General features: G+C 53.2%; 1 non-coding gene across 1 annotated transcript; it reads right to left on the bottom strand.

Annotated features, from left to right (window-relative positions):
- Positions 1-8216: 8216 nt before the first annotated feature.
- LOC135894727 (U2 spliceosomal RNA) lies at positions 8217-8410 on the bottom strand. Its single transcript, XR_010562391.1, has one exon. It is a non-coding gene; the product is annotated as a U2 spliceosomal RNA (small nuclear RNA).
- Positions 8411-8700: the final 290 nt, after the last annotated feature.

Genomic DNA, 8700 nt, shown 5'->3' with positions numbered 1-8700 from the left:
TAAGTGATTTTTAACTTGTTCTTTTTTTATTTTATCTTCTAAACCCATTAGCATTCACTATGTTAGTCATTCCTTCAGACTTCTCGGTGAAGACCAAAACAAAGAAGTCATTAAGCATCTCTGCCATTTCCAAGTTTCCTGTTACTGTTTCTCCCGCCTCACTGAGCAGTGGGCCTACCCTGTCCTTGGTCTTCCTCTTGCTTCTAATGTATTGTGGAAGCAGAGAAAGAACGGACAGGAAGGGGATTGCAATGCATGACAGTTTGTTAGCAAGAGTTAGGCTAACTGTAACCCTAATAACGCGAGATTTGTAGAAGCGAGGATTGTGTGAGGCGAGTGGGAAAGAACTGTGTGAGAAGTTGTTGCGACCTTGTGTAGATAATATTGTATGTAGACTAGAGTCTAAACAAGTGAGGAAAATAAGATATCAGGATGACCTATGTATAAACAAAATGCAGCTGTTGCTCATTATTGTCTGTAACAAAAGGTATAAATGCTTGCTGTAATTGTTTACCTGGGAGAGACCTGCCTAGGAGGGGGAGACCCTGTGTCCTAGTGCACTCTCTCCCTCTATGCAATTGATAAAGAGAGAATAAAGTATCTGACTTTGCTGTACCCAACCAAAGAGTGAGAACTGTGTTTTTCTCCGACAGTATTGATAAAAAGACTTCTTGTTTCCCTTTATTCCCATAGCCAGTTTGAGCTCATTTTGTGCCTTTGCCTTTCTAATCTTGCCCCTGCATTCCTGTGTTGTTTGCCTATATTTATCCTTTGTAATCTGTCCTAGTTTCCATTTTTTATATGATTCCTTTTATTTTTTAGATCATGCAAGATCTCGTGGTTAAGCCAAGGAGGTCTTTTGCCACATTTCCTATCTTTCCTACTCAGCGGAATAGCTTGCTTTCAGGCCCTTAATAGTATCTCTTTGAAAAACTGCCAACTCTCCTCAGCTGTTTTTCCCCTCAGCTTTGATTCCCCTGGGACCTTACCTATCAGCTCTCTGAGCTTACCAAAATCCGCCTTCCTGAAATCCATTGTCTCTATTTTGCTGTACTCCCTTGTACCCTTCCTTAGAACTGTGAACTCTATGATTTCATGACCCTCCCCCTCTACAACAACCCTCCCCAGCACCTCCCCCAAAATCCCCTACCTGAGCTGGATCCACCACAGCCATTTCCCTTCCCTGGCCCCTAGGAAGATGGGATGGTCTGGAGCAAAACGGGGTCATTATTCTGCAGCCTGTCAGGGTGAGAAGGGAAATTCGGGAGGTTTCTGAATAAGTGTTAGTCCATTTCACACCCCGATTCCCCCAGGCTCTGTCCTTGCAGACAGACACTCTAGACTCTGCCATGCTGGGAGATGCCTCAGTGACGCTATTACAGCACAGACCCGACCTCTCCCCCAGGACTAAACCCACCAGACGCTATTACACTCTCCCAGGAACAGAGTCTCTGAGCCAAACGCCAGAAAAGAGCAGAATCAAAGGAGCCCCTTTGGGGGATCCCCCGACACTGTCCCCAGAACAGCCCATTCCGTGAGCAGCGCAGGGACCAGGCAGAGGCAGGAACTGGCTTTTCCTCTCTCTGCCCCTCCCCTCTCCCAGGAAAGTCATTGCCCCGGGGGGCTGCAGGGAATGGAGCTGGGCAAGGCTGGGTGCCCGGAACCTCCCTCCCCACTGATTGCTCCAGCTGCCCCTCCCAGTCTCTCCCCTCTCCCTCCTGCACGAAGAGCCGGTCACTGTCCTGCATTCCCGTGGGCGTTTCCTCACCAATAGCTACAGCCACTGCTAACGGGGTGAGCCTGGGTGTGTTGGGCAGCAGCTCTGAGCCGCGCAGAAACTCTGGGGCAGGGATGGGGCGAGCAGGAGCTATTTCTGCAGAGTCACTTTCCAGCCTGGGCCCAGTACTTACCCCAGATCTCTCGTATTACCTGCAGTCTCTGGCTCAGGAGCTGATGCCAGCAGAGCCCAGGGGAGTGGGGGGAGGGTGTAAACTATTTCCCTGAATCAAGTCTCCTTCGGCAGCTCAGTCACCATTTCAGCTAGAGCAGAGCTGCGGTACCTGGGCACTGGGCCACCCGGGGCCTTTAACACCACAGCCCTGGGGAGGGGGTGCTGAGCTGGACCATCCAGTGAGGAACACAAGTCCTTCTACCCTCCACCACACCCTAGTTTGGAACGGCTGCTGACGGCTCCCGCCATCCATGGTAACTTTTATCCCCTCTGCCTCCCTCTATCTGGGGGTTTTCCCTTCTGCACCTACCTGGCAGGGCAGGCCGCCCCCCACCCCAGTCTGAACCCCTGAGCTTGTCCCAGTTTTGTCCCTCTGCCCATCCCTCCCCTCCGATTTCTCCCCTTCAGGGGGATATTCCCTGCCTTTGATTGCAGGGAGTAGATTCTGATGGCGCGTGAGGGCAGCAACTTGCAGATGTTACTGAGCATGTGAGAAGAACATTAGAAGATAAGGACGGCCAGACTGGGTCAGACCAAAGGTCCATCTAGCCCAGTGTCCTGTCTGCTGACAGCGGCCAGTGCCAGGTGCCCCAGAGGGAATGAACAGACAGGAATCATCCAGTGACCCATCCCCTGTTGCCCAATTCCCAGCTTCTGACAGACAGAGGTTAGGGACACATCCCTGCCCATCCCGGCTAACAGCCATTGCTGGACCTGTCCTCCATGAACCCATCTAGTTCCCCTTTGATCACAGGACCCTGCTCAGGAACAGTGAAGTTGCAAGTTCTAATAGGAAACAGCTTCTGATACAAGGGCAGCTCCACTTCCTCCTCCCCTCCCATGGGGATGAGCAGCCCCCACAACTGCCACTCTGCCCCAGCCTCCTTCAACCCATTGGCCCCTTCAGCCTCCCCCCAAATGTCCCCTTCCCCCCATCGCTCCCTTCAGCCTCCTCCAACTGCCCCCGATCGCCCCGTTCAGCCTCCCCCAACTGTTCCCTTCCCCTCACCGCACCTGGTCACCTTCAGCCCCCCGTTGCCCTCTTCAGCCTCCGGCAACTTCCCCCCACTGCTCTGGCTCCACCATTCTCAGGTTCCCTTCCCCCTAACCATCTGCTTCCTTACCGTGGGTAAGAGGGGCAGAAAATGCTTTTGAAAAAACCTTTTGCAAAGTAAAAATAAAACAAACCAAACAACCCCCTCCCTTGCTTTGTGCTGGGCGCCCAGCTGTGGGCTTGTGTGTGTGTGTGTGTGGGGGGGGTGTTGTTCTGAGCACACTCTGTTCAGGGAAGGGGTGGAGTTGGCCAAAGGGGCAGGTGGAATATTTAGCAGAGAATTCCTTTCTCCATTCTGTTAGCTAAGTATTGCTGTTAAATGCCAGCCGACGAATGCAGCATTTGAAGCAATCTGACTCTAAATCCCCGGCCCTCTCGGTTGCTGCAGTTCTCACACCCTCTGCTCTTGTGATGTCACCACATGACATGGTGTCTTATTCCCATAGCGTCTTATATATGAGACAGGACCAAAGTTTATAAGCTAAAAACTGAACCATAACTCCTTCCCTTCCCCGTTTTGACTTAGGAAAAATAAATCCTGTCCCCTCCCCCAGCCCCAGCCCAGCCCCACCAGAGCTGCTGCGGCCAGGAGACAGGTGCTCTCTCACCTGGCCCTGAGCTGCTGTGGTGAGAGAGGGCTGGGGGGAGTCCTTTCTCCCTCGGGCAACCTGCTCCCCAAACCCCTCATTCCAAGCCCGAGCCCAGAGCCTGCATCCCCAGCCGGAGCCCTCACCCCCCTGCACCCCAACCCTCTGCTCCAGCCCTGAGCCCCTCATTCCCAGCCCTACCGCAGAGCCCACACCCCCAGCCGGAGCCCTCTCCCCCTGCACCACAACCCTCTGCCCTAGCCCTGAGCCGCTCATTCCTAGCCCCATCCCAAAGCCCGCACCCCCAGCCAAAGCCCTCACCCCCCTGCACCCCAACCCTCTGCCCTAGCCCTGAGCCCCTCATTCCCAGCCCCACCCCAGAGCCCACACCCCAACCCTCTGCCCCACTTCAGCCCCCTCCCACACTCTGAACCCTTCAGCCTCACCCCTGCCACACACCGTCCATGTGCAGAATGAATTTTGTGATGTGCAGCAATATACAGGTGATGTGTCACATAACAAAATTGCACATATTGGTGCACATCACAAAATTCATTCCGCACACGGACATAAAAAATGTGAGGAAACACTGCTCCTGACTTTCAACCTATCTGAGACATCTTGAATTTCATACAGTGACTGATCAGAATAAAGTGCTCTCAAGTGAGCTACAGACCAACAGTGGTTCATAGTAATTATTCAGCAAGTATTTTAGAAGACCTAGACCATTAGAGGAAATCATGACCTGCTAAGAGACAATTAATGGAGAGAAGCAGCAAGATTAATCCCATACATTGGATTGGTTGTGACTTATTTGCCTGATTTGAAAAGAGGCCAAAAGGACCTGAGTCTCCTCACTCTCAGATCCAGCCTCACCTCTTTGTGAGGACCTCCCGCAATGAGAGCACCCCCCCACCCCATCCACACTCCACACACACCCCTTCTTGGTAGAGGGAGGGAAGCCGGGGAAAGGGGAAAAAGAAGCAAGAGAAGAGGAGAAAGGAGGGAGGAAAGAGGAAAAGGGAAACCAAAAAGGATAAACCCCAATGTCCCCAGGGATTCTAAGCGTCAATGTCCTAGGCTGGAAATCAAATTCGGCCACCTTAAGCCAGTGTTTTCTGGGCCTAGAATGCTGCCTGCACCAGGGGGATCAGACTGAACAGGTTCTAAACCTCTCTGGGCCTCTTACCTTGGAAAAGGGAAGTTTGTTTTCGGCACAATCAGTGGTAGGAAAGGAGAAAACTCCACAGAGGTTCCTCCCCATGCTCACATCCGTGAATCCTAATTCTCTCTCAGTCCTCGAGGAGAGACCTCGCGAAGGAGATTTGCGGCAGCAAAGCCGGGGGATCTCAGAGACTGGCCTGGCCCGGCACCTCTGTCCTGCCCGGCTGATGTCAGGGTCTCTCTGTGAGGTCACCCCCTGCCCACCACATTTGCCCAATAGGCAGAGTTCCTGCAACAGGCCTTTGTGATGTCACTGCCACCCCCACCCCTCCCCTCCAAGCTGATGTCCTGCCCCTGGCCAGCCTCGTTGGGTGTTTGTTTCCCCCGGATCTAGAGTTGCCAACTTTCTGACCCAACAAAACTGACCACCCTTGTCCCGCCCCATCAAGGACGGAATGCAACGCTGAGTTCACTCACCAACCCCCTGAAACGTGTCAGTGCCCCAGAGAAAACCGGACCCCTGCTATTGGAACAAGATGCTGGAGATCTGAATGGGAAAGGGACTGTCTGAATTGTCAAGATGGGGAACGAACAACAATCTACAGCAATGTCATTAACACAAACACACTCCAATCCTGCTCCAGCCGGAAGGGAAATGGGCAGGAATTCCTGCTGTCCAGCAATGGAGACACTTACAGCCCTGCACAGCAGTGAGTGGGCCGGGGAGGCTGGTCAAAATGATCTGGACAAATTGGAGAAATGGTCTGAGGTAAACAGGATGAAGTTTAACAAAGACAAATGCAAAGTGCTCCACTTAGGAAGGAACAATCAGTTTCACACATACAGAATGGGAAGAGACTGTCTAGGAAGGAGTACGGCAGAAAGGGATCTAGGCGTTATAGTGGACCACAAGCTAAATATGAGTCAACAGTGTGATGCTGTTGCAAAAAAAGCAAACATGATTATGGGATGCATGAACAGGTGTGTTGTGAGCAAGACATAAGAAGTCATTCTTGCGCTAGTGAGGTGAGTGTGTGGGTGGGGGTGGAAGTTTGTGGGGGGCAGTGGAGGTGAGTGTGAGTTGGGGGGGTGTGTGGGTGGAAGTTTGTGGGGGCAGTGGAAGTGAGTGTGTGTGTTGGGGGAGTGTGTGGGTGGAAGTTTGTGGGGGCAGTGGAGGTGAGTGTGTGGGTGGGGGTGGGTGGAAGTTTGTGGGGGCAGTGGAGGTGAGTGTGTGGGTGGGGTGGGGGTGGGTGGAAGTTTGTGGGGGCAGTGGAGGTGAGTGTGTGGGTGGGGGTGGGTGGAAGTTTGTGGGGGCAGTGGAGGTGAGTGTGTGGGTGGGGTGGGCGTGGGTGGAAGTTTGTGGGGGCAGTGGACGTGAGTGTGTGGGTGGGGGTGGGTGGAAGTTTGTGGGGGCACTGGAGGTGAGTGTGTGTGTTGGGGGAGTGTGTGGGTGGAAGTTTGTGGGGGGCAGTGGAGGTGAGTGTGTGGGTGGAGGTGGGTGGAAGTTTGTGGGGGCAGTGGAGGTGAGTGTGTGGGTGGGGGTGGGTGGAAGTTTGTGGGGGCAGTGGAGGTGAGTGTGTGGGTGGGGGTGGGTGGAAGTTTGTGGGGGCACTGGAGGTGAGTGTGTGTGTTGGGGGAGTGTGTGGGTGGAAGTTTGTGGGGGGCAGTGGAGGTGAGTGTGTGGGTGGAGGTGGGTGGAAGTTTGTGGGGGCAGTGGAGGTGAGTGTGTGGGTGGGGGTGGGTGGAAGTTTGTGGGGGCAGTGGAGGTGAGTGTGTGGGTGGGGGTGGGTGGAAGTTTGTGGGGGCACTGGAGGTGAGTGTGTGTGTTGGGGGAGTGTGTGGGTGGAAGTTTGTGGGGGGCAGTGGAGGTGAGTGTGTGGGTGGGGTGGCCGTGGGTGGAAGTTTGTGGAGCAGTGGAGGTGAGTGTGTGGGTGGGAGTGTGCGTGGGTGGAAGTTTGTGGGGGCAGTGGAGGTGAGTGTGTGGGTGGGGGTGGGTGGAAGTTTGTGGGGGCAGTGGAGGTGAGTGTGTGGGTGGGGGTGGGTGGAAGTTTGTGGGGGCAGTGGAGGTGAGTGTGTGGGTGGGGTGGGGGTGGGTGGAAGTTTGTGGGGGCAGTGGAGGTGAGTGTGGGTGGGGGTGTGTGTGGGTGGAAGTTTGTGGGCGCAGTGGAGGTGAGTGTGACTGTGTGTGTTGGGGCAGTCAGGAGGCCGGGGGAGCTGGAGCTGCCTGAGCAGGGCTGAGCTGAGGGGAGAGGAGCAGCCCAGGGAGCCGCGTGGGGGGCAGACCAGCAGCAGCCGTGTGGGGGCAGAGTGGGGCTGGGGCTGGAGCCCTCTGGAGCAAGGTGCGGGGAGCAGCTGGGCAGAGTGTGGGGGTCCCTGGGCAGCGGGCCCAGCACAGGGAGACCCCACCAGTCAAGAGGCCTTGCAGGCCGCACTGGGAGGGGTATTGTAACCCCCGGGGGGGGAGGGGCCCTGCCACCTAGACCCTGAGGGCGTGTGGCCACCTCCAGAGCGAGTGTCCGACCCACGGCGTCCCTGCAGCACAGCCAGGGCCTGGCCAGGGGCCTGGGACGTGTGAGGAACAGACTGTGAACTGCCCTGACATTCCAGCCACAGCTGTTTGGGGTCCCCCGTGCCACAGAGCGGGGTGACGGCTTTTCCTTTCACCTTCCCCAGTTTCTCCTTGTTTTTAATGACTTGCTGTTTAATAACTTGTGTTTGCTTTGAACTATATGCAATGATCAATGGGTCAGGGAAGCGTCCGGAGCAGAGAGAGTACCCCGGAGTGGAGACACCCGAGCCCTGTCCTAAGTACAACAACCAGATTGGGGGTCGAGCCCCAGGAATCCTGGGCCCAGCCTTGTCTGGGTTACGAGGACTCTGCTGGTCTAACAAAAGAAAGCAATTAGTTCTTTTTTGAGCCCTGTCTTGACCACAGCCTCTGGCAAAGAGTTCCACAGGTTGACTGTGTGTTGTGTGAAGAAATACTTCCTTTTCTTTGTTTTAAACCTGCTGCCTATTAATTTCATTTGGTGACCCCCTAGATCTTGTGTTAGGAGAAGGAGGAAATAACACTTCCTTATTTACTTTCTCCACACCAGTCATGATTTTATAGACATCCATCGTATCCCCCTTTAGTCATCTCTCTTCCCAGCTCAAAAGTCCCAATCTCATTAATCTCTTCTTCTACAGAAGCTGTTTCATATCCCCTCATCATTTTTGTAGCCCTTTTTCCCCCCGGAATCTTCCAATATATCTTTTTTCAGTTGGTGTGACAAAGAACCTCACGTTTATAGACTCTCAGAATGCTCCCAAAAAATTGTAACAATATTTTCTCATAAAGAAACCAAAACGCTAGAGATTTCATATCTTTACACCACTTAAAGAAAAAAAAAACTGCTTCCAAAAAGTATCACCACAGTAAAACGGTTTCTGCTTTACTAACCAGAACATTCTCCCCCAAAGGAGATGCACCAGTCCTGGAAACACTGCAATACCAGGTCAATCCATGGGGTGGACAGAGCAAGCTCCTATTCCAGCAACCTGTTTCAAAAATCAATTTAACATACAGTTGTCAAATAAAGAACATATCAGATATTAAACTGATAAGAACAGACACTACACTTTGATGTTACCTCCAAGGAGCCGAGAAGCGATGCTGATACCGGCCGACGTTACACAGACCCTCTGCCCCTACCGCTTTCAACCTCGCAATGACGAGCTCCCAGACAGGCACCAAACACCATTAACGTGACTTTGAGAACTAGGTAACTCAAGGAGTCTTCGTTTAAAAACCTCTAGGATGGACTGCTGGTGATTTGGTTGAGGTTGGCTGATGAGAAAGACGAAAATGAGAAATTTTTCCCTGGGTTCTGCTAGGGATGAATTTTTCCTGGAATTATGCTTTCAAATCCATTAAGATGCACTACGAGACATTTGGCAGAGAT

The sequence above is a fragment of the Emys orbicularis genome, chromosome 25, assembly GCF_028017835.1.
Source record: "Emys orbicularis isolate rEmyOrb1 chromosome 25, rEmyOrb1.hap1, whole genome shotgun sequence".
NCBI lineage: Eukaryota > Metazoa > Chordata > Testudines > Emydidae > Emys > Emys orbicularis.
The sequence above is the reverse complement of the archived record's forward strand: the minus strand, read 5'-3'. Positions and strand labels throughout refer to the sequence as shown.